The sequence below is a fragment of the Meriones unguiculatus genome, chromosome 2 (genome assembly GCF_030254825.1).
Source record: "Meriones unguiculatus strain TT.TT164.6M chromosome 2, Bangor_MerUng_6.1, whole genome shotgun sequence".
Lineage (NCBI taxonomy): Eukaryota > Metazoa > Chordata > Mammalia > Rodentia > Muridae > Meriones > Meriones unguiculatus.
Genome location: NC_083350.1, coordinates 145,846,905 through 145,871,653, shown reverse-complemented (window position 1 = coordinate 145,871,653; position 24,749 = coordinate 145,846,905). Strand labels below are relative to the sequence as shown.

The following is a 24,749-nucleotide window of genomic DNA, read 5'->3' as shown; positions in this document are numbered from 1 at the left end:
AGATTGTCCTCAGCAGCAGACTATCTGCCTCATGCTTGCTCGGGCAGGGGTGTGATTCTGCCAGCTGAAGATAGTTTAATTTGGGGAGACTCTAGAGAGGGTATAAAGAGACCACAGGCCCAAAAAAGGGGGCACCGCTGTTCCTCCTGCTGGTTCCTGCTCTGGCTGCTCTGCTCTTTGTAGTTTATCAAGTGGTTGAGAGAAAAGAAACAAGAAGAAGAAATTGGACATATTCTGATATGATGAAGACTGGGCTTGCCCCAAGGAGCTCAACACCCCAAATCAGCAGAAAACAGTCTAAAAAGATCTCAACCACCCTCTTCCCACTAACTTCTGTCTCTCCTACCTGGTGTTGGGGTGCTGGAAGGGATTGGGGTGGAGAAGGGTTGTAGTTATAAGAACCCAAATAACATAGCATAAACAAATATGCCAACAAGAATGAGCAGAGCTGAATTTTGCTGTGCTGGGTGCACCATTTCCTTTATAAAAGAAACACAGATCTACGTAGAGTGAGGTGACATGAATATTCTGTCCTGTGTGCATTATTCTGTTTTAAGCAAAGCACAGAGACCCCTTTTCTGCCAGATTCAAGGCAGCAACGTAACAGGATGAGTATGAAAATAGGTGAAGTCTAATAAACGCCATCATATCACCACTAGTTCCAGCATTAGAAAGCAGCTCTGGACCTGTCAGAAACAGTGCTCTTGAATTTGTTTGAAATTTATATTCTCACTTATGGGAAGATGCTCTGCATCGCGCCTGCTACAAGCAATGAGAAAGGTATAAGCAAAGGTGATTTACTGGTTAGTGTTTCAAACATCTGGACACAGCAAGCTAGTTCTGTTTATCATTCACATGAGTTTGCTCTTCTTCTCTTTGTGTTATAAGGCCCTTGATGGTAATGCCTGGGTCTCAACAAGATTTCCTCACCGGAAATGCTCCTGAAGCATCTGAGATGCGCATTTTGCAAATGTAGGAATACTAGCACAGATGCGCAGACACAATGAGAGATCTTAGGAACATAGCCTCACGTCTCAACAGAAAATCCATTGCTTTTTCCTGCCTGCCCTCATGCACAGCCTGAAGGTGGTTCTACACAGCATTTTTAGAACACCTGGATTCTGCTGAAATCCATCCAATAAGGTCAGGGGTAGGACTTCCTACCTGGAGCATAATGTATCCACTCAAACGTTTTAAATTTCAGACCAATTTCCACCTGTCAGAGCACCAAACCAAACCAGAACTCATGCCAACAATGATGTAGAACCAGGCAAGCAGCCGGCACAGCAGAGCTCAGCTTCATACACGTGGGGAGCAGGAACAGACGTGGGGCATGGCCCTGATGTGCAGGCCAAACCTTGACCAGGTCCAAACTGGAGTTGTGCTTTGGGTCTGCATGACCCTGGGCAAGAATGTCACTGCCCAGAGCCTGTTTCCTCTTTTATAAAATGGGGACAATAACAGCACCTTCTCCTGGATCCCGGTGGGAGTCAAATGTGTGTCTTTCTAGAACAAGATGACATAGAGAGCACCACAGCAGTCACCCTTTATGCAATTGGCCCCGTATTTTAAATTTAGCCACTTAATACTTTTTAAACATTTGAGATGAAGTGAGACATTTTCATATAATCAATCGTAAGAATAGAATTTGAATTCTAATTGAAATTAGGCTATTTAAGCTATATTCTCCTCTCAAATAAAAATTTTTAAGCCTTTTCACTGTTTTTGGGGGGCATGGGGAGAGTTGGTTTTTCAAGACAGTAGTGTAAACAATTGCCCTATTTTTACTGTGGCTATAAAATATTTTTCGAAAGGCAAAAGTGAGTGCTTACTCACATGGAAAAGTCTAGAACCTAAGGGCCCATGAGACAAGCATGATAAAAAAAATGACTTCTCACTGGTGACTGACACCCATGCCCCTGGACTCTGATTAACCCTTTCAAGTAAGTTTCACTCCTTTGGGGAGATTAAGCAACACATGTCTGGTTAAGATTAAGCTGAAACATATGGGCGGTGGATTTCTGCTCTCTGTCAGCACAGGCCAAGCTTTGGAATCCATACCTCTCTCCTGTGCCAGCAGTTCCGTGTTTCTGTTGGTCCTCCCACAGGCAAGCATGTCAGGTTCCAGCAGGAATACCATAAGCCAACACCGATGTTAGATTTTCAGCACATTCATTTTAATTTCTAATCAAACTCAACTGCAGTGCTTTCTGAGGACACTAGCTCTGGGATGCAAAGAAAATTGAGTGCAGAGAACATAACACGTTTTTGCATGCTGATAACCCAAATTCCCTGCTCTAACTTTCGGGGAAGTACAACAAGGCCTCTGGTGATTGGCCCGTAATCGTTATAATTTAAATATTTTGCTATCTTTGGATCAAAGAAAGAAAATTCAATCCATATATTTCTGGAGATTCCTTATTTGATTTGCTATAAACACTAGTGAAACTGTTGCAACCAGCATAAACCTCACCTTTACATAACAGCCATTACAACATAAACATTGTTTTACAAGAGCTTTGATTAGGATGGGCTGACACATTTGAAGTCTCCAGGACATTTAAGAGTCAGTCGACAAACTGAAGCTGTGGAGCCCCATGAGGTGCGATGGGTGAGTAACCCAGTTTGTCTCCTTGATGTCTGCTCTTAATACTTATTTTTAAGATATCTGAGAACAGCAGAAGCCAAAAATACCATTTATAGATGACTCTAGTAAAAAGATTCACAAATTATTGTCTCTTGTTTTTGTCGAGGTTTGGTCTGATGCTTGTATTTTGATGCTAATTACTGGCCTTCAAGATCTGATTACTGCCTGGGTAACCCTATCCTTGTTATGTAAACCTGCCTAAAATATGATTCCTAATTGGTTGATTAAAAGTCCTAAAACTTGAGCAGGGAAGAATGGATGAGGCATGGCTAAGGTTCACAGGCTTTGGGATCAGGTGAACTACCAGAAACAGAAGGACAGGAAGAAAGGAGGAAAGAGGACACCACAATGGGTTAGCATGGAGAAGACACCATGTGGCTTGAGAGGAAGGACTCCAATAATGTCATGGAAAGGCCCAGATGAAGAATATAAGCAAGTATGTGTGAGATTATGGATGAAGGCAGCCCAGATAAGGATGGTTAAGGCAGATGGCATTGGGTGGGGGCTGGGAGGTGGATGGTGAGGTTATTGAGACAGTGTAGGTGAAATATCTGCCCAGACCTAGGTAAATAAGACAGTTATAAAATTTAACAGGTGTCTGTGTCTTACTAATTGTGATATCGGGTTAAATAATACCACCCCAATAAGCATAGGGCTAATAATGAACAATATATAGTCCAACACCATTTTTATTTACAACAACACGTTTTATATACACTGACTAATCACTAGTCCCATTAACACTTGGGTCCCATTTCCCCACAAACAACAACAACACACTAGACCTGAGGCTGTCTGCTGCCCTTGTGCCCAGCAAGTGCCCACCCTGTTGAAAAAGATCTCTCACTGGCCTGGTACTGTCTACACAGGGTAGGCTGGCTGTCCAAGGTGCCCAAGGGATCCTCCTGTCTCATCCTCTGCAGCACCAGAATTTCAAGTGGACGCCATTAAGGCTGGTTTGTGTGTTCTTGAGCTAGAACTTGGGTCTTCATGCTTACAGATCAAACACTTCACTGCTGGTGCTAAGTCCTCTCCTCTCTCTCTCTCTCTCTCTCTCTCTCTCTCTCTCTCATTTTTTTTTCAAGACAGGGTTTCTCTGTGTAGCCTTGGCTTGGTTGTCCTGGACTTGCTTTGTAGACCAGGCTGGCCTTGAACTCAGTCTCCGCCTCCCTGAGTGCTGGAATTACAGGCATGCACCACTGCACTGGGCTTAAAGTGGCTTCTTTAAAGGAGCTTAACTTCTCTTTTTCGCTCCATCTTTCTTTTCCACTTACTTGTCTGTTTAACAGGTTATCATTGTCTTTCTTCCTCATTGGAATCATGCTCATTCATTCTTGGTTTTCCATTGTGTTGTTTCTTCCTTCATCTTCTTAGTGTATTGCCCCACTGGTCTTTTCTCCGGTTTATCCCATTTCCTCCTGATCAATGACTGTGTTTACTCTAGCCCAGGTATGCTGCTGTACCTTTGAGCTGAACCAACATGATGGCTGGCTGTTCCTGAGAAGGTACAAAATGCAAAAATACAAAAAGCAAGCATAGACCTTGGTGTGCCCTTTCTTCGCTCACTCCAGTGCCAACCTCAGCATTACTAGTCCTGTTTGAAGAAGTCTCTTGGTTAGACCTTCATCTGTCTTCCACAAGCAGTGGAAAGCAGTGCAAACAAAGGAGAGAGAGTAATCCTTTGTGTTATTAATGTTAGCTATGCATGGGAAGTTATCTGGTAACACAAACACTTGAGTCAGTGGAAATATTCCTTGTTAGACACGTGCAATATTGAGAGGAGAGTTTTTATACCCAAGAGACAAGGCTGCAACTTTGATGCATGGACCACAAACACCTGGCCCTTCCTCGGTAGGGAAATGCCCAGATCCTCTGTAATATAGTGTGATCTGTGCAAAGTATCAGCTCATGTCCACCTGCTGAATCCATTATCTCACCTAATAGCCTTTGCAGGTAAGTCAGCAGAGAGACCTAAAATCCCATAAATCCGTTCCCAGGTTTTAGATGTGCCAGAGTAGCTGGTTTTCTGGTATCTGAGTTGACCCAAAAGCTGAATGGTCCCTGTGTTAATGAGTAATAAATACTCGTGGCTGAGCCCTGCTGGTCAGATGCCAAGCAAAAATCGTCTACTGCCTGGGACCATGCGAGCATCCTCCTTACATACCTCCAGTGCAAGCAGGAAAAATACTTACTCCCTTCTCTAAGTGCGGTGATCCATGAAGCCCAGATAAATAGAAAATGAGTGATAAGCATGATTTTAAAGCAAATAATGAAGTAAGGTCACTGGCAGTCATAGTCTCTGCTGGGGACCAAGTGGAACGTTGGTGCCATCATACTGTGATACTCAGAAGTCTCTGAGGAGAGAGGAGGAAGTGAGACAGTGTGGGGACTGTTCTGTCAGTGCGATGACATGTCCCACCTGTTGTTATTCATGATGTAGCCAGGATGGGGGGAGAGAGAAGAGATGTCATGGGTGTGTTACCTTAATGTCTTCAACCTCTGTCCATTTCTGCTTCTCTTTACGCTATACTGAGTGTTACTACATTTGTAGCCAGTGAGAAATCTCCAAGCTGAATGGTGAAAAGGTTAGAACCACAAAATATAAGGTGAATGTCTACTTCTTCAGACCTCACCTATGCAAGGTAAGTACATTTTACCACATCTGGGTAAGTCTGTTCTTTGCTTGCTTATTATTGAAGAATAAAAATACAGTCTTTTAAAAGTAAGAAATGTAAAAAGATAACACACTTATGAAAGCACACTTCTTGCTGGGGAGATGGCTTAGTATGTAAAGGGCAGTCTGTGTAAGCATTTGGACCCAACACTCAAGTAAACAACCAGGCATGGACATGCACAGCTGTTAGGCCAGCACTGTGTGGGGCAGAGACAGGAGAGTCACAGGGCTTGCTGGTGGCTGGCTCAGCATCGGGTTCTGTGAGACATCTCCAGATAAGTGGGTGGAGAGTGAGAGTGTCCTTTGGATATGGGCACACATACCATGTGCTGATACACCACACACATTTCATATACATAGTCACAAACACACACATATCATATACATAAACACACACATGCTCATATACCACACACATCATATACATAGTCACAAACACATGGTCTTAAATCACACACATATCATATGTATCTCCACAGACAGACATTCATGTTCATACACCACACACATATCATATACATATCTGCAAACAGACACACATGATCACACAACACACACATATCACATACATATTCAGACACACACAGCGAACACTATCTGGGGATGGAGCTTTACTATAGTAATTGGATTAGGCTGGATTGTCTTGAAATAGGAATCCTACTGTATTTTAAATACAATATATTCCCCAGCTCCCCTTGCACAGATACTGATTGCTCAGTCTCTGGTTTTAACACCTTTCACGAACTGACTTCACCCTAAGCACGAAGCGGTATTGCTCAATGCCATACAACTATAATCTCCCTGCTGATCCAATTGCAGCAAATGCTTAAGTAACAGAAAGGAGACCTGAAGCATTAAGAAGTTGATAAAATGATCATTTAAACTGACAAAAAGACATTGTTCAAGTAAATGAGTGAGAGCTGTCAAAAGTACAGATGTATTTATGTCTTTTGGTAATATCAGAATTTATTAATTAACAATAAATTCACAAGTTATGTCAGTTTTATTGGCTTTAATTTACTAAGCACTGGCGATTTCACTGTTTGGCCAGGGCCCCTGCAAGCACAGGTTTCTTTATTTCTGTCTTAGTTGCTAGTAAGGTCTCAGGTCACACTCTACACTTGATAAAAATTGTGGCAGGGGGGTTGTGTCATGGAATGGCTAGAAATGATTAAAACCTCTGCAGAGTTTATAAAGGGCCCCCTGAAAGTGAAGGGTACTATTTGGCTGTTTCCTCCCAATTTAAGCATTCCCTCCTAGAGGGAGCAGGGGCTCAGGGCCTCAGGAGACTAAAAAAAAAAAAAAAAAAAAAAAAAAAAAAAGACAGAATCTTGGAAGACTGAAAAGTTCTTATATTGTTCATTCGTGGAAAGGCTTGAGTGATTTTTCCTAGCATTTCAAAAAGGTTGACAGATTCTGCCTAACCCCCACCACCCTACACTCTGACCTCATCTCTCCACTCCCCACCTCCCACTCTCTCACACACCCCACTCAAAATGCAGAGAAAGGGGACTCTCAAGCTGTAAGCTGAGCAGAAAACCCCGGGGTTCAGCTTCCCTGAGTCATTACCCATGTTAGGATGATGCAAGTCCCTGCTTCTGTAGGGCACCCTTAACTCGATACAAACTCACTGGTTCTCCATGTTGGACTTTGAGGCAATTGGTACTGGCACGAGCTCCCTTTCAGGGATGAATAGATGTGTGTTGCATCTGCCCAGGAAAAGCCTGTCACGTGTGGGCGTGGGGGAAGGGAGGAGGAGTTGAATCTGACACTTAACATTAAGGATCCCTTAGTACAGGGAGGTAGTTCAAAGAGCAGAGTTGGGTTCAGAGGGTGGGCTATTTGAGTCGCTGTATCACCCAGAGGACCATGCTGAGCTGAAGCCATAGGACCACATAGGCATAAGGTTATTTGCAATACAAATGCTGATATCTGTATCCCCCATATCTGCTTGCATGCCTTGTTCTGAGAATCTTCTGTCTTAAAGTTGTATAAACTCTGCTCTCCAATAGTCCCTTGATGTGCCAATAAAGCAGCCTACAGCCAATTGCTAAACATGGAGGAGAATAGGGCTGAACTTCCTGCCAGCCAGTGGAGGAGTTAGAAGAGGAAATTGGAGATTCAAGGAGGGGACTTGGCCACAGGCAGATGTCCAAGAAGGACCAGGAGAGAAAGCTCATCTAAGAAAGCTACAAAGTGCAAGAATCTCTGGGATGTACACCCGGAGGAAGCCAAATTAGCATAGAGAGTTAAGAATAGAGTTAAAATGTTCAGTTATTGTGTTGTGAAGCTTATTATTAAACAAATATAGAGTCCCAGGTATTTGTGTGAATAAATAACTGAGGTTTTTCCCGGGTTCTGAGAAAAACTAAGAAAAACAAACACAGTTTTATAAAAACAATAACTGTAACAGGACCACACCAGGAAGCTGTTGCCTGACAATCTCATGACACATGCATTGGCCAGTGGCGCCACTGTATCCTAGCTCTAGGAATCATCCCTCGTGTATGATCTAGCTGCCCCATCCTTCGTTGGCCTAGCATGTTTGAGAAGTATCCAAGCCCAATCTTCTTCATCTGGTTTTGATACATACATATTCTTGTGTTCCTGATCTATTTCTAAGTAAAATTTTGTTTTATTTCGGTCCCATGGTTTATGCTGGGAAAATAGTGAGTCCCTTCACAAAGCACATATAGAAGTAGTCATACTCAAAATGGAATAAACTGGGTTTTGTGCAGTGGTGTCATTCTGGGCAATGCACAGGCTTCTGAAAGCTGTTGTTTTCTATATGTTTTATAAAGCCGCTATTGTTTTAAATTATACCTTAAATTATACCTGACCCCCACAGGCACCAATATACCAAATGCTTGATGAGGATTCATGGTGTGCACACCGTACTATTTAAACTTGACTGGCTTTGTCTAATGAATCTGTGGCATTTTGATTCGTTTTTAGTCTATTCAAATTTGCTTCAAGAATAACAGTTAAAAAAGGACAGTAACTGGCCAATCAAATCCTAGTTAGCCACCTTTAGTGTAACTTCAAATACATTACTTAAAGCTAATTTCAGTTCAATATGCACAGAGGTCGCACCGATGATATACATTGAGGTGACAGTTAAAAATGAGTTTCCATAAAGCACTCTTGGGAGAACAGAAAACTGTATGCTTTCAGGGCAAAAGCACCATTTGTGAATTAATTCATTTCATCAACAGCTTATAGCACATCCACCTCTCCTTCAGACAGTTAATGCTTAATAGAATCCAGATTCACACGCTCCTCAGGGCAATCTTGCTCTGCGCCCAACAAAACAATGTGCGACATCATACGGATTAAATGCAGAGAGAAGTCAGGGAGGAGAGGAGAGTATCTGATTGGGGGCCGAGTCGTTTCCTGGAGGAGGAAGCTTTTAAATTGAAACTCGGGGGACAGCTAAGATTTCAGTAATTAAAGGGGAAGGTTTTCTTTGGGGTTATAATTAACAGTTGTGTGGAAAAGCAGGAGGAATGTAAGAAGAAACAGCATGAGGAATCTGCCAGCCACGGTGCTGTGTGCGCTCCCATATTGTCTGACCTCCGTGCCTCTTCGGCAAGACTGGTTCATACCCATCCAGCAGTTGAGAGGTTTAGAATGTTCCTCTATTTCTTCTCCCCGAAGGTTACAGGGAGACAGGGAGTACCGGTTCAGTACACTCTGCTTCTGTACATTTTTCTTTCTTTTTTCTTTTCTTTTTTTTTTTTTTTTTTTTGTTTCTTTTTGGTTTTGGTTTGGTTGGTAGGTTCTGGATTGTTTTTCGGAGGCTGGGGTTGATTGTTAGAGACATGGGGTCTTGTTCCATAGCCCCGTGTGTGGCTCTTCTTCTGTCCACTTGACACAAGCCATAGTCGTATGAAAGGAAAGGACTTCAATCGAGAAAATGCCTTCAGCAGACCCATCTGCGAGCAGACAAAGACATTGTCTTAATTTGTGATCAGTGACCAAGGGCTCAGCCCATGGTGGGTGGGGACACCCCTGGGCTGGGTTCTATAAGGAAGCGGGCTGAGCAAGCCACCGGGAGCCTGTATTCTTTGCTGGGGTGTTTGTATCACAGCCATAGTAGCCCCGAAGAGACACCCAGGTTTGTAGTAAACTCACTATGCAGCTCGGATGACTTTGAACTCCTGACCTTCCTGCTGGTCTATTCCTTTTCTACATAACAACCAGCAGAGAGGATTTTTGTGAAGGATAGTGAGAGCAATCTCAGTCTTTCATTCAACACGTATTAACATTTTCTCGTATTAAAATCCCTGAAATAAAAGGAAAATCTAAGTTTTCTCTGACTCAGAAATTGGAAAAGTGTTCCTTTTATGGTTTGGATGTGAAATGGCTCCATGTCCTCAAGACTTCTTTCCCCGATCATGAAGCTGTTTGGGGAGGTTGTGGAACTTTGGGTCCTGAGGCAGTAGCTCTCAGAGGAAAGCCAGAGCTCAGGACTCTGCAGGTTGTAACACGGCCTCACTTCTGGCCTGGGGCCCTCTGCTTCTTGTCTGCTATAAATAGATGCTGTAAGCCCCCACTGCCATGGACCCAGCTGTTCCAGCCCCCATGCCATTCCTACCATGACGGACATAGCTCCTGAACCATCAGTAAAAACATGCCTCTCCTCTCTCTGGTCACTTTGTCAGTCATCCAGTCTCACAGATGAGACAAGGAACTAATACGGAAGAAGGGGAGCCATTTCTACCGCTGTGTCTGATCAAGACAGAGCTGGGTCACTTCCAAACTCTCTGTTCGACATGAGATCATAGATTTTCTCCTCATTCTACAAGTGGGCAGGTTCCTCTGTCAGGTCCAGCATGGCCTTTTCCAGTCAGCCCAGACACTTCTCCAAATGACAAAAGCACGGCCACTGCAGCTGTGAAAACTAGGTGGATGGGGGGCAATTGTTGTTAATGATTCAGAGCACTCAGTGCTAAACACAAAAACCTTGGTCTCTGCTCTTTAGAATGAGGGAGATTTTCCTCTTGCATGTCTTATGGAGACGTCAACCACCTGTACCCCAGGCTGGAGCAGTCACTCAGCTCAGAAATCCCCTGGATGAGGCTCTTTGTTCAACAGATGACGCAAAAAAAATGTGAGGATGTTGAGGTACAAGCCACACCAACCACTTCAGACTAGGGTGTGTGACAGGTGTCTCACAGGAGCTCTTCAGTGGGAACCCGGGAGGTGGGGACATGGACTCTGAGGAGCCTAATGACAGGATGCCAGACACTGCAGCCATACAGCCTCGCTCAGATACACGCCCAGAAACAGGCAGAGAAGACACTGAAGCAGTCCCGGGACACTTGCTTATTCTCATGAGTAAAAACGATGATGCCATGAAAAGGGGAGTCCAGATGAGCCGAAGACAGGATAAAGAACACAAAGAAGACGGCATCCTCCCTTCTCCAAGAGTGGGTAATCTTTTTGGCATTTTTATTACACCATACTCCAGGATCTCAAACAGTGCTGCCTTGTGATTTTTTTTTGGGGGGGGGGCTTTCCTTTTCTATTTTTTTTAAATCATCTCCATTTTCCCTTGTCCTTCCACTGTGAGCCGCATAGGAGAAAGGACTACATGTATTGAATTCAATCCCACACTTCCACACTGGTTTAACACACCATCGAACTGTTGACTGGTTAAGTTACAAGGGACTCTTTTTACTGGAAAAATAGATTCTAACATCTTGTAGTGTTAATTTAATGGTAAATAGTTAAATACAGTATGAGGGAAACCCTAAACCAAAAAATATAGCTTTTAAAACCACAAAATCATAGCACATGTAAAATTAAATTTAAAAACTAAAAATAAAATCTGACTGAAGCCAATAGGGTGAATTATATATGGCAGATGCTGTCTTGAAATTAAAGCTCCAATATTGGGTTTAGTGGTAGAAGGACTTGTTCACTCAAATTCGGGCATAAAGGATTATTCCCACACCAAGGTCATTCATGCCTGTACGTAATTATTCTGAATTTGGTTTTATGCATCATAACAGATCTAAGCCTAAGTTCAGCAATCTTTCACTTTATAAATTTAGCAGAGCATTTTGTAGAACCTAGATTTTCCCCAGTGTGCTGGCTAGTTTTTCTGTCAACTTTGCACAAGTTGTAGTCATGAGAGAAGGGACCTTCAGTTGAGAAAATGCCTCCATAAGATAGGGCTGTAGATTGGCATGTAGGGCATGTTATTAATTATTGACTAATGGAAAAGGCCCCAGTCCACAGTGGATAGTGCTACCCTTGGGCTAGTGGTCCTGAACCCTATAAGAAAGAAGGCTGAGCAAGTCATGAGGAGCAAGCTAGGAAACAGCACTCCTCTCTGGCCTCTGCATCAGCTCTTGCCTCCAGGATCATGCCCTGTCCTGACCTCCTTCAATGATGGACAGTGATGTGGAAGTGTAAGCCAAATAAACCCTTTCCTTCCAACTTGATTTTGGTCATGATGTTTCATCAAAGCAATAGTAACCCCAAGACACCCAATGTGAATAATCAGTTTTATATTCATTTGTTTAATTAATGCCCTATAGTCATTTATCTAACTTGGTTTGTAAATGACATAAGGCAAAATATAATTATTCTTACAACCTATTATAGACTGAATCTAAAATGTCCCTTGTAGGTCTGTGTTTCTGATGCTTTGTCACCAGCTGGCTGTTTTGAAAAGCTGTGGAGCTTTGAGGAGATGGGGCCTGTCTGTTAGAAGTGATCTATCAAGAGCAAGACATGAAAAAAAATCATACATGCTGCTGATTCCACCCCTGTTTCCTATCCATGTCAGATGAACAGTAACAGCCTCACATGCCCAAGGTCAGACAGCCCGTTGCTACTGCCATGATGAGCTTCACCATGATGAGCTACAGCCTCGAAATCACACAATCTTTCCTCCTTTGAGTTGTTTCTGTTAAATATTGTCACAAAAACGGGAGACTAATATGAGGAATTGATACCAAGAGTGGGGTTATTGCTGTGGCAAACCTGGCCAGGAGGCTCTTTAGTCTTTGGATCTAGCTTATGTGGAGAAGCCTGAAGATGCTGAAAGTTGAGTCTAATGGTCTGTTCTCATGGCAATATGGAAGAGCAGAACACTGTCAGACATGTAGACATAAGACTGAGCTCATAAGGTTTTAAGCAGAAGCAGAGACTCTGTAAGGAGCTGGGCTAGAGGCTAGCCATGCTATATTCTGGCCAACAATCTGGCTGCTTTATCTGTGTCCCGAAATTTTGAAGGAATATTTGAAAATAAAGGACTAAACTATTTCACAAGGAAATTTCAAGACAGCAGGACAGGTAGGCAGTTCCACAGTTACTGGTGACTGGAATTTGTCAGTTTCATGGTGAGATAAGAGAGGAAAAATCATGGTGAGATAAGAGAATAAAAAGAAGTGGAAATGTAGTTTGATGGAGAAAGGAATTCAGATATTCCAAACATGCTACAGACACAGTGGCACAGATGAAGCAAAAATGCCTGTGATCATTAAGAGAGAAACTGAAGGTGTTGCACTGGGAGAGCAATACCACCCGCCCATGAATGGTTCTAGGGTAGAACAAATGCAAACCATCGCTGAAGAAGACACTGCCTGAAAGGACAGACTGCAGGAGCACGCTGCTCAAACAGGAACACATAGAAAACTGGTTTCCGTGGTCAACCATCTAGACAATGCAGGCAGCCACAGTCACTGTCTAAGGGGACCCAGCAACACTGTAGTCATTCTCCACAAAGCTACACATTGCACACCTGCAGAATGCAAAAGTTATGAGGTCACGGGTATGTTTACCAAGATTTCAACAGAAGCCTGTAAAGGTAAGCAATGTAAGGTTAAATTCTCCACAGAGAGGTCTCAAGAGGTAATGCAAGAAGCTTTAAGGATGAAGGCTAAATTGTGATGGAGACTACAGTATGTTGGATGCCAGTAATGTGGAGCGTTTGCTGAGGAAAGCTGCTAACACCAACTGGAAATGACCCAAGAGAGAGGACACATGGGCTGCAAATGGCAGGGATGTAGCGGTGAGGCTGCCCAACTTCACATCATGCTAGCACATGCCCCAGAAGCCAAACACAAAGCCATAAGCTTTCGCTATGGTCCTGCTGGGTTTCATCTTGCTTTAACTTCATTTTTCTCTGGTGCCCATATTCATCACAATTGGGGTGAGGGTGCTTACTCTGTCATTATATACTGTTAGTATGTAATGTGTAACCTCTGATCATATAGGGCTCATAGCCAAAAATTTGCCTTGAGTCTCAGAAAAGGCTTTGAACTTTGGACTTTTGAACAGTACTAAGACTGTTAAAAGTCTAGGTGTTGGCATACTTTTATAAACTCTTTTATTTACATTTCTTATATCTCTTTCTCCCTACTCCATCTCAATCCCTTCCAACACCCCAACACCAGGTAGGAGAGAGAAAGGGTTAGTTGGAGAGGGGCACAGTTCTCTTAGCTGCTTCCTGCTGGTCAGGGTCGTTGGGTTCCTTGGAGCCAGCCTAATTCTTATTTCAGGAGATCTCCAACTTCTTGTTTCACTGCATCAACAGCAACAGGAGCCAGAGCAGTGGAAGCAGCAGCAGTCTTGTTCTTTCTCAGAGCTGCACCACACTCTCTGAGCTCTGGCATTTATTCTCTCTCTCTAGAGTCCTCAGATTTGAACTATCTGCAGCTAGCAAAGAGCTCCTCTCAGAGCCACACGAAGCAAAGAGTTTGCTGCTGTGGACCATCTGAATCAGTCCCACATCCTATACCTGGGATTAGAACAAAAATATGTTTATATCTACAACATCTAGGGACTTTGAAATTAGATGGGACATGTTCTGTGAGGAGGGCACTCAGATAGCCTGAGTCTATGATGGTCAGGGCCAGCATGCTCTGGCTTGAATTTGAAATGTCTTTTATAGGCTCATGTTTCAAACTTTTGTTTCTCTATGTGTGGGGACCTTAGGATCTACAACCTTACTGGCAGAAGTAGGTGTCTAGGGGGAGCCTTTGAGGTTATAGTCACCCCTGGTTCTGGCCCCGAACTCTCTTCTTCCTGTCTATTGCATGCAATACAAGCAGGCACTGTCTCGAAAGCAGAAAAAGCAGGCTGTTTCTTTTCCCATTGTGATGGGTGAGAACCTCTCATACCATGGGCCTTTCTCCCGTGAGTTGCTTCTGTCAGAAAATCTGTCAAAGCAGCAAGAAAACTAGCTGACACACTGTCAGAAAGCAATGAGATCATGGTTAATTTAAAACCTGGCATATCATGACTCTATGCTCAATTAACTTGAGAATTATCTTCTATTAGTTCTATTACCCATGTTTAAACTCCTTGATACCTAAGAATGTCTGTTCATTCCTCCTCATCCTCGGGTATATACATGGATTCTTAGGTGTTTGGGAATAGCATGAGAGAGGTGGGACTAGGTGCTTAATATATTCAGTTTCTGTTCTGATTTTGACCTGGACTGGGCTTAGCCTCCCCTGAAGGAGCTACAGTAGGGCAGTGCACTGTATGAGGAGAAAGGGCTGACTGGAGGCAGGAGCCATTTTTGAGCCTCAGGATTCCCAGGGTAAACCTGAGGAGGGCACTGTGGGACCTGAGTGGAATTAGTGCTTGGCCTGTAACACTGGCTTCAGATAAAATTTGTCAGTCTTATGAACTCAATGGCAAACTCTTTGACACTACCACCCCCCCCCCCCCCGCTTCCCCAAGGGAGGAGCAGCCTTGCTAGGCCACAGAAGAGGACATTGCAGCCAGTCCTGAAGAGACCTGATAAGCTAGGGTCAGATGGAAGGGGAGGAGGTCCTCCCCTATCAGTAGACTTGAAAAAGGGCAGGGAGAAGATGAGGGAGGGAAGGTGGGATTGGGAGGGAATGGAGGAGGGGGCTATGGATGGGATACAAAGTAAATAACCTGTGATTATTATAAAAAATAAAAAAATTTAAAAAATTGTCAGTCTTCAGGCCATGGTTTGTGGGTCTCCATATGTACTCTACAGATTTTAAGAGCAGGCCTGAACAAGAAGAAATACAGCTGTCTTCTTTTGGCCTTTGCTTTTTCCTGTCACCTGGTCATGAGCTCTGGTCCCAGCATCATAGAACCGCCAGGCTGTTCCTTCACTTTTATTATTGATTTCTAGTTATTTTCCTTCTTTTATCAATAGAAACATGTTTATATGGTATAACTGTGTTTTAAAATGTTTTATATGGCTTGTGTTTTATGTTGAGAGGCTGTTAGTCTACCCATCCCGTTGGGGAACAACTATGCCTGATACAAGTACTAACATTTTACATTTTTCAATGCTTGTTCTGACTAGAACTGTATCAATTATCCATTGCTATGCAGAAAACTAACCCCCACATACAATAGATTCCAACTCCAGTGTGGCATCTCGACCAGCATTCTGTGCTTTGACTGCCTGGCTCATTTTGGTGGCTGTCACCTACTTCATTTGAAAAGTTTCCCAAGAGCCCTAGATCAGGAATGGCCTCTTTAACCAGGCTAGGGCCTTCTCTTTCCAAGTGGCGCCTTTTGTCCACTGAGTCCCAGCCTTTGACACACACAGCTATAGGGTTCCAGGAAAGTAAAGATGGGAGCCACACGATAGCCCAGCCTGCATGCCTTGGTTGGCACAATGTCTCTGTTTTTGGGGTATGTTTTATGGGTAAGAATTAAAAAGCACAAGATCAGTCCAACTTAATAGAGTGGAGAAATAGACCATTGTTAGAAGGTGCATCAGTGCCTTAGAGTAAAGAGGCACAAGGATGGTGGGTAGGGGTAGCAGTCTTGGTAAGTAAACCCAGTTACGTACCGGACAAGGAGGAACCCAATTACACTGAACTTCTCAAAAGCAGCTGCACTGATCTAGTTCAGGTGTGTTCCAAATATTACATAGGACACATACAGCTAAGCAAACAAACCGGAGCCTTCTGTTTATCTGACTCCACATTTACCTGTGTTGGCTTTACCTGGAAGTGCTAATTAACGGACATCATAAAATCTGCTTACACCCAACATTGGCTTTCAACCTCTACATAAAACAGTTATAGCTTGGTTGTTTAGGAACTCTCAATCAATAAGTACCACTTGATGTAAGAGTAGAAAGTAATATGGAGCACTTTTAAAATACTCATAGACCATCAGAAAAGACTGTCAGGCCAGGGTGGCTATTTCTAGTTTAGTCAGCTCATCTCTTTTGAATGTGCGATTTCTCAACTTACTGGTTCATTCAGATAACATTCTCTGGCTCCCCTCTCTTCCCAGACCATTGTTCAGCCCATCAGACCTGACCTCCCACACGGCTGCTGGGGAGAGGTTTCCCAGAGATTGCTCAGCTAACATCCAAGAAGAGTCCTCTCTCACACTCCAGGCTGTGAGGGACCAGCACAGATCTCACCCCAATGGAAAACAGCAGTACCATAACCCAAAACGACAACACCAAAACCCCATCGGCAAGAGCCTTGTTGAGAGGCGACTCAGCCACTTCAGGGAATACACCACAGATTTCACAGTATTTCTGAGAGAGCTTTGAATAGTACTCTCCAAAGTTGATTCTCTTCTCTGATTTCTGTAACCTCGACTTTCTCTTCAAAATCACTTAATAGCTGTCTCCAGTTGCCTCTGCTTTCTTCCTCAGTGGGGAGCCCTAGTTGCTTACCAGAGTATCATGATTTGGATGCAAAATGTCCCTAGTGGCTTGCGTGGTTGGACTTTTGGTCCACAACTGATGGCTTGGTTTGGGGAAAATTGTGAAACCTTTAGAGGTGGAGTCTTGCTAAATTAAGTGGGTGTCACCCAGGGAGGATTTATTATAGGGCACCATTTCCTGTCCCAGCTTTGTTTCCTGGTGTGCAGAAATGTGAACAAGCAGCCTCACCGTCCTGCAGCCACAACCTGGAGACAGCATGCTTTCCCCACCATGATGAAGGATACCCTGAAAACGTGAGCTAAAATGAGTCCATTCTTCCTAAAGCTGTCTCTGTTGGGTATTTGGACATAGAGACAAGATGAAGAAATAACGTATCAGGCACACAGTCACCCAGACTGGGGAGATAGTCGAGTCAGGAAAGTGCCTGTTGTGCAATCATGAAAAGTGCCAGAACCCGTGATGAAAGGAAAACAAAGCCAGGCATGGTGGCCCACATTTGCAATCCCAGCGCTAGGAAGATGAAGACAGGCAGATCCCTAGGGCTCAGTGCCCAGCCAGCCTAGCCTAATTAGCAAGAGCCAGGCCAACAGAAAACAAGGTGGATAGCTCCAGAAATAACACTCAAGATTGTTCTCTGGCTATACACACAGAGAGAGCAAGAGAGACAGAAACAGACTGACAGACAGACAGACACTATTTACCAGAGTCTGCAGCAGCTGTGTGTGGACTTGTGATGAAATTTTTCCTAATGGGATGCAAATGAAAATGTGTACAATTTTCTAGAAGTATCCTTAATGAGAGTGGTTCCCTTATTTTTGTCCTTCGTGCCTCTTGCTGGATGAATGCTGACAAGATGAGGCAATAGTTTCCTTGGAACTTGAGGCAGATACCACCTCCAGGGTGGGAGAGCAACAGGATGGAGTGATCATGCTACCTTCGCATGTACTATTGCTCTCCTCAAGTCTCACTTCCAGAGCCAAATGGAACACCTGCCTTGGGGTAGCCCCTGACCAGGGATTTTTTTTCTTTTTTTTTTTTCTTTTTACCAAATTTAATATACCTCCTCCTAACAGAAATAACTGGACAGCTAAGTCAATTGGTTAACGGGAACTCAAAACTATAGCAACTAGGATGTTGCTACATGATGCAAAGCAGCATCATGTAAGTCAGGTAGAAGCTTGCCACTAGCCATGGCCATTAGGGCAGGCTTCCAGTGGCAGAGGAAGATGAAGGGAAAATATTTGAGAGAAGCCTTAAATGAGCTTGTGATTGGAGACATTTGTTTTCAACAAGAGGCCAAAGGTTCACAAAAGAAAAATAAGAATATTTTCATGAAACAGGGTTGGGTCAAGTCCTCCCCAGTTAGGCTAAAAATAACTACATTCAAGGCTACAGTGAAATCAGATGTAACTGCTAGCCTGTTTTTCTTCCCTCTTCAAGACTGCTGTAATGGAGTTGTAGGGTAATTGAACAAAGCATTTATTATGGAATACCATTTTCTTAATTATCAGTCTTTACACAAAATAACTAAATAACTCTACTTTGGATAAGCCTCTTTTCCCAGCTATTTATCTTGTTTCCTTCCTTCCTTTCTTTTTGAATGTTTTTCTTTTCCCTTCCAATGGAAAAGGCTCCAAAGTAAACATGCAAAAAATGAAAACCGAGTACTGATTGGTAATAAAACTAGAAGTATTCTCTTTAAACACAATCATTTCCAGAAATTTCTATAATTATCTAGTCATTCAAATGATCCTTCAAATACATCCATAAAATAGAATGTTTCAATACCTCACCTAATCTATTTGTTATTCTTCATTGCTCTTAGTGTTTCATTAACACTCTGGAATAGTAGTTGAAATTAATGTTTGGTTCTTTTTGCCTTGTTTTGTTTTTGTTTTAAATCTCATTTCTACCTATATGTTTCCATAGAAAAATTTTATAGGTACTTGAACATTTCCAAGCCAGTAACAATTTTTATATTGTTATTTATATCTTCCTATTACAATTTCCATATTCAGGAGAGACAGATCTGTAGTTCAAATTTTGGAGATTTTCAGTCTGAGTGACAGCTTTTGAGGAGTCTGGAAAAGTCACATGGCAGTCACATCCCACAGCCATAGGTGAACATGCTGGTTAGCCTTTATGTCAACTTGACACATTTTAAGAGGCACCTGGAAAGAGGTGACCATTGAGGAATTGCTTCCATCAGATTAGCCTGTGGGTTTGTCTGTGGGGAATTTTTCTGACTGATGATTGGTAGAAGAGAGCCTGGCTCTTGTTGAGTAACAGCGTAACAATTTCCTTTGTGGTTGGAGCAGTCAATCCTTCAGGGAAGATCCTTAAACAAGAAGATAAACAACTCAAAAATCATTTCAGGAAGTCCCTGAAACCAACCAGATTCATTAGGCCCCTCCTTCCCAGAGCAAACAAGCCAAGCTACCAAGTCATTCTCAAACAAGCTGAACTGCAAAGAAGACTCACACAAGCCAAGTTGCAAAGAATCTGAGACCAGATAAGTTGCCTGGAAAAAGCAGAAACCAACCGAGCTGCCAGGAAGAGGTTTAGACCAACTGAATCACTAGGCAACCTGTTGGGCTGCTTGTAGGGTGTGCAGTGTGTTCAAGGTTCCCAGCTTTTGTGAGCTGTCACCCATTCTAAAGTGGGTTTGGTGATGTGGTTATCTTTGAGTCATTTCTGCTCTTGGAAGTAACCCCACACCCATAGTCCTGTAAATAATCCCAATTAAATTTTAGTGGTATCCATACTTTGTTCGGTCATGGCTCCCTATGTGGGGTGAGTAGAGCTGTGTGTCCCATCTCTCCAGGAAAAGTTTTTCACATGATACCAATATAGGTAGTACCATCCTTAGGCAGGTATGTATGCTTGAGCTACAAGAGAAAGCTAGCTGAACATGAGCTTCCCAAGATCTTGTAAGCTACAACCCTTCATGGTCTCTGCCCTATTTCTTGCTTGAGGTCTTGCCCTGACTTCCCTCGATGATGGACTGTGACCTGAAGCACAAGAGGAAATAAACGCTTCCCTACCCAGCTTGCTCTCAATCATGTTATTTCATCACAGCGACAGGCAACAGATAAGGCTGGTTGGATTTTCGTCTGTGTGAACAGTGGCTGCTCTTACTCAGAACCCCAGAATTTCTGCAAACAGATGTCTACTGCTGCTGGATAATTCAAGGAGTCCAATCTCAAGATGAAGTTAGATATTGAGCTCTGTGTCTTAACTTTTTCTCTTTTTCTCTTGTGTGCAGTGGATAAGCACAGGGATAGGTCTGGGTTCACTCAAGCAGAGCCCAGAAGAGGCTGTTGAGTGTCTTTCCCTATCACTCTCCAACTTATTACATTAAGACAGGGTCTCTCACCAACTTGCTAGCCTGGTGACCAGCAAGTCCCAGCTATCCTCCTGTCTCTTTCCTCGCCTGAGCACTGATGTGACAGTACACATGACCTTCATTATACCTGACATCTATACAGTATATATGACCACACCTGCTTTTTGAGTTCTGTTGATTTGAACTTGGAGCCTCATGTTTGCCTAACAAATGCTTTTACCTGCTGAGCCATCTTCTTTACCTCTGAATTCACTGTTTTTCAGAACATGGTAAGGCAAAATAATGAACCAAACTGTCAAGGAGAGGTCCCAGGTGAGCCCCATTCTTTACACACCACCCTAGCTCAGGTGCTGTCCAGAACACACAACCTCTGCCTTTTCCTGGCCAGCTCAGTTCATTTACATAACTCTTGGTCACTGGTAACAGCTTTATCAAGAATTCACCGGATTATTTGTTTCCTTTCCACACAGTCATTTTTTGTGTCTCTGACAATGGTGAACATCCCCTCCCTCCATGCCCTGGCAAAGCTCTAATCTCTCTCTGCCCCTGTAGCTCCATTTCCTCTGGGCAGTCCTCTTACTGCTCATCGATTCTTCCCTGTGGCTTTGGTGATTTCCCTGGACCTGTCCTGGAGAGCTGAGCACCCTAGTCCCTGCAGCAACAATCTCTCACAGGCTCACTCATCTCCCCCAGCTCATGGATCACTCCTGTGTCACTGTTTCTCCAATCGGACTGTCAATTTAAGATCCATTGCCTTCAAACCTAACATTTTAGAATTCCCTACCTGAATACCCAAGGAAGCCAAAGCTGCTCCACGTTAAACTCTCCTCCCATCCCCATCTAACACCCATAAATTCTGTCTCTTTTACACGTGAATGCTTGCCATTCACAAACACCACTGACTCCTCATCTTAGTTCCCAGCCACTTTCTCAGCAGTCAGCTGAACCACAACAAACATCAAAGGAGAAACCAACAGAAACTTTCCAAATGGTCTTTCCGCTTTGAATTTCATCCTGTTTCCATTGTACAATCACTTGTGTGATTCTTCTAACCACTGCATTTGGCCACATCCCCACCCTAGTGTTGCAATGGCTTTCCTCTTCGGCATCAGCACCCATCTCCCTAGAGAGCTGTGGAGAAAACCACACTCACTGCGAGCACCAGCCTTTCCCGTTTCTCCATCTTCACTGTGCTTGCCCCTGTCCCTATGCCTCATGACCGGCTTTCCCCTACATCTCTGCACACGCTTGTTGTTCTGACTGGGAAATTCTTCCCTAAGCTTCAATCAAGTAGCAGTCCTCCTGTGGCTCTGGCGCTTTTCTTATGCAGGTTTTATATCCCCTAACCCAATTTCCTTTCACATTTCGCACATAGAATAATTTACACCAAAATTCACAAGTACTCCTTTATACACGTGATTCCGCTTTTTAAAGGCATTTATTTTGTGAGGCGTGGGGCACACGCATGCACAGCACAGGTACGGCGTCAGAAGACAACTTGCTGAAGTTGGTTCACTCCTTCCTAGGTCCTGCGCATTGAACATAGGTTGTCAGGCTCGGCAGCAAGCTCCTTTTCCACTGATCCATCTTGTCAGGCCCATGGCTCTATTCTGAGGAAAAGAGTCTTAGTTTGTTGAGTGGACTGGACACTCAACCATCCTCCACCATTTTTGTTTCTTAGTTGCCAGATTTTGAATTTGTGTTCTTCCAACTTTACAGGCACTCGCTCCCGAGTCACTTGACATGACTCAATTTGTTTTTACTCATCCACTGGCCTTCGTGGATAGTCTATTTTTGGTTTTCTGTCTATTTTAATATTTAATATTTTGGTCCTTGTTGTTGAGAAGTTTGAGTCCTTTGTATATGATGTGTATTAGCTCCTTATCTAATGTGTAATTTGCAAACATTTTCTCCCAGTCTGTGGGTTATTTCTTTACTATGCCAGTTTTGGGGGGTTTGGGTTTTGGTTTTTTGTTTATTTGTTTGTTTCCCAGAAGAAATTGAATCCCATGTGTCTGTTTTTGCTTCTGTTGCCTGGTGACTGCAGTTTTCCTGTAGCCTGTTGGGTGTGTTAAAGCATCTGAAAGGGCAGGTATTTTCGAATTGGCACTATGAAGAAACGGTAGACAAGATAGTGAATATGTTAATTAGCCTGATTTGATCAACTTCCAATGTATGAATACATCCACAGATCTCATAATATTCCATAAATATGTATAAATATCAGTCAGTTAAAATAATATAAACACAACGCAGCTCTTTATTAATAAAGCCACACTTTTTTGCAGTCCTAGCAAATACCTCCCTACATCAAAAATACACAGGATCGGGTTTCCTCTGGAGGAGTTTGCCTGAGGTGAAAAGTAGAGCTGAGGAAATAAAGAGAGGACCCACCTATGCAGCTGAAATACCAATTGGATTCAGTGAATCCATCACCGTCTCCCCTGTTTCTCTCCCACCTTCGTCAGTCAGTGGGAAAGTGTGAGAGACAGGATGGAAAGAGGCTCCACGGGCCTCTCTTGCACATCTCACACCTGCAGAGTGAGGGGTGAGAGGCGCTTCTCCCACCACACTTGGCAGATAGGAGAAAGAATTCCCATGTACTCCCAAGAGCAAAGTCACCATCTAGTAACCTCTAAGGTTGGAAAACACAATTCTTTCTCTTGGATGCTTTGAGAGCCTCAAGTGCTAGGATCACCAAGCAAGCCGGGCCCTTGCCTTCACAACAGCTTTAAGGCTCACAGCTCCCCAGGCAGCAGCACACAGTAAAGGCCTATCATACTCTGAGTGGGCTAGCTAGAGAAGGACCAGTTACCCAGTAATGGTTTTTAAGTGTGATACCAGGCATGGAAGAGGCAGAAAGTATGAAACCCAAACTGAAGGTTCAATTAATTACTGGGATAAAAAAAAAAAATTTGGGGGGGCGAGGCAACTGAAGCTCTGCAGAGTGTGCCCTTTGTGGGCCCTTTGACAGACAAATAGGACTTCACCAGGAAAAGGTAGGTGACACTATCCCTTGGTAAAGGAGGACCACAGAAAATGCGGAGGCATCTGAACATGCTTCAAAAAGCCTGGACACAGAATCTGATTGATAGAAATGAATTTCATTCAACTTAAGAGTCTTTCAAAGCAAGAAAGCATTTGTCTAGTTCAGTGGAGTTCCAAAGACCTACAGGGAGGCATGTCAAACTAGTTAATAGTGAGTGGCTTCAGGAATTCTGCGTCAACCATTAACAAACAGAGCCTACGTCATTCACATTTGGCCGATTTCCAGCAACCCTATCTTAGAAGCTTTGGCCCTTGAAATCTGAAGTTAAGCATTTATATCTAGAACTTAAGGACCAAAAATATTTTGCTTCTGGGTCATTAAAATTTTTCGAATAATAGACCATTCTCCAGGCCATTCAGTTTCTGCTTGGTAGACCGCCATCCAACCCCCCTGGAATGTGCTCCGAATCTGAATCCACAAGGGAAATGAGCCGGCACTCTTTTTAAGGGAACCTATTTCCTCTCAAATGGAAAAATAGGAGACAGATTGTTTTTTCAACCTGATAAAAAATTCATAATATCAAGAGTGTGTGGGACGGAGTGCGTGGACAGAAATCTTCTAGCATGCCCAAGGGCAGGCTTTCGTTAGCATCACAGGATGAGGGGGTAGGGGGTGGGGGAGTGGAGTGAGGTTCTCTTTGTTTTGTTTTCACTGGCCTGTCTTCTGTTTCCCCCACCCCCACCCCCAACCCCAGATACAGCCCATTGTGTGGAAGCTCAGCCTGAAGACTGACAGGTGAACTTATCCGGAACCATGTCTAAGCATAAGATGAACTTCACCTCAGCATCCCGAATAATTATAGTATTTGGCCAGCATTGTTGAACAGGGGTTTAAAACTCCATCAGGTTCTAGTTACTCTGCCTTCAGCGACCACAGCTGGCCACCCGGAAGAAGACAATTATGGAATAATGTTGTTATGTCTTAATAAAGATTACTGATGTCTGAGGCAAGATCAGTGTAAGTGAACTTTCATGGGCATGTACCTCCCAACCCTCCTCCATGTGTGTAATTAAAAAAAGAAAACAAAAGAAAATAAACAGCTGGATGCTAATGCTATTGAGCGGTCACTAACTTCAGCCTGCAAAATCCCTGGCTCCAAATTCTTGTATTGGATACTTGACTTGAGGCTATTAACATTTTACCAGAGGATCATAAATAAACTGAACGATGGTTAAACCTCTCCTGTTAATGTGTCTATTCCCGAGAAAATACAAACGTACATAAAAATGGAATGTCCTGGGCTGTGTCTGGGAGGGTGGGATGAGCGATGAAAAGTCTAGATGATTTGGTAGGGCTGCCAAGGCTGGACACAGGGGTTCTGGGCTCATCCTTGGTCTGTGCCAGCACAAGACTGGAATGACGTGCCTCTCACAGAGGAAGTGATTTTAGGGT

General features: G+C 43.4%; 1 long non-coding RNA gene across 1 annotated transcript; it reads left to right on the top strand.

Annotated features, from left to right (window-relative positions):
• The first annotated feature begins 17,136 nt into the window (after nucleotides 1–17,136).
• LOC132652467 (uncharacterized) lies at nucleotides 17,137–24,415 on the top strand. Its single transcript, XR_009590091.1, has 2 exons — nucleotides 17,137–17,255; nucleotides 24,052–24,415. It is a non-coding gene; the product is annotated as an uncharacterized LOC132652467 (long non-coding RNA).
• Nucleotides 24,416–24,749: the final 334 nt, after the last annotated feature.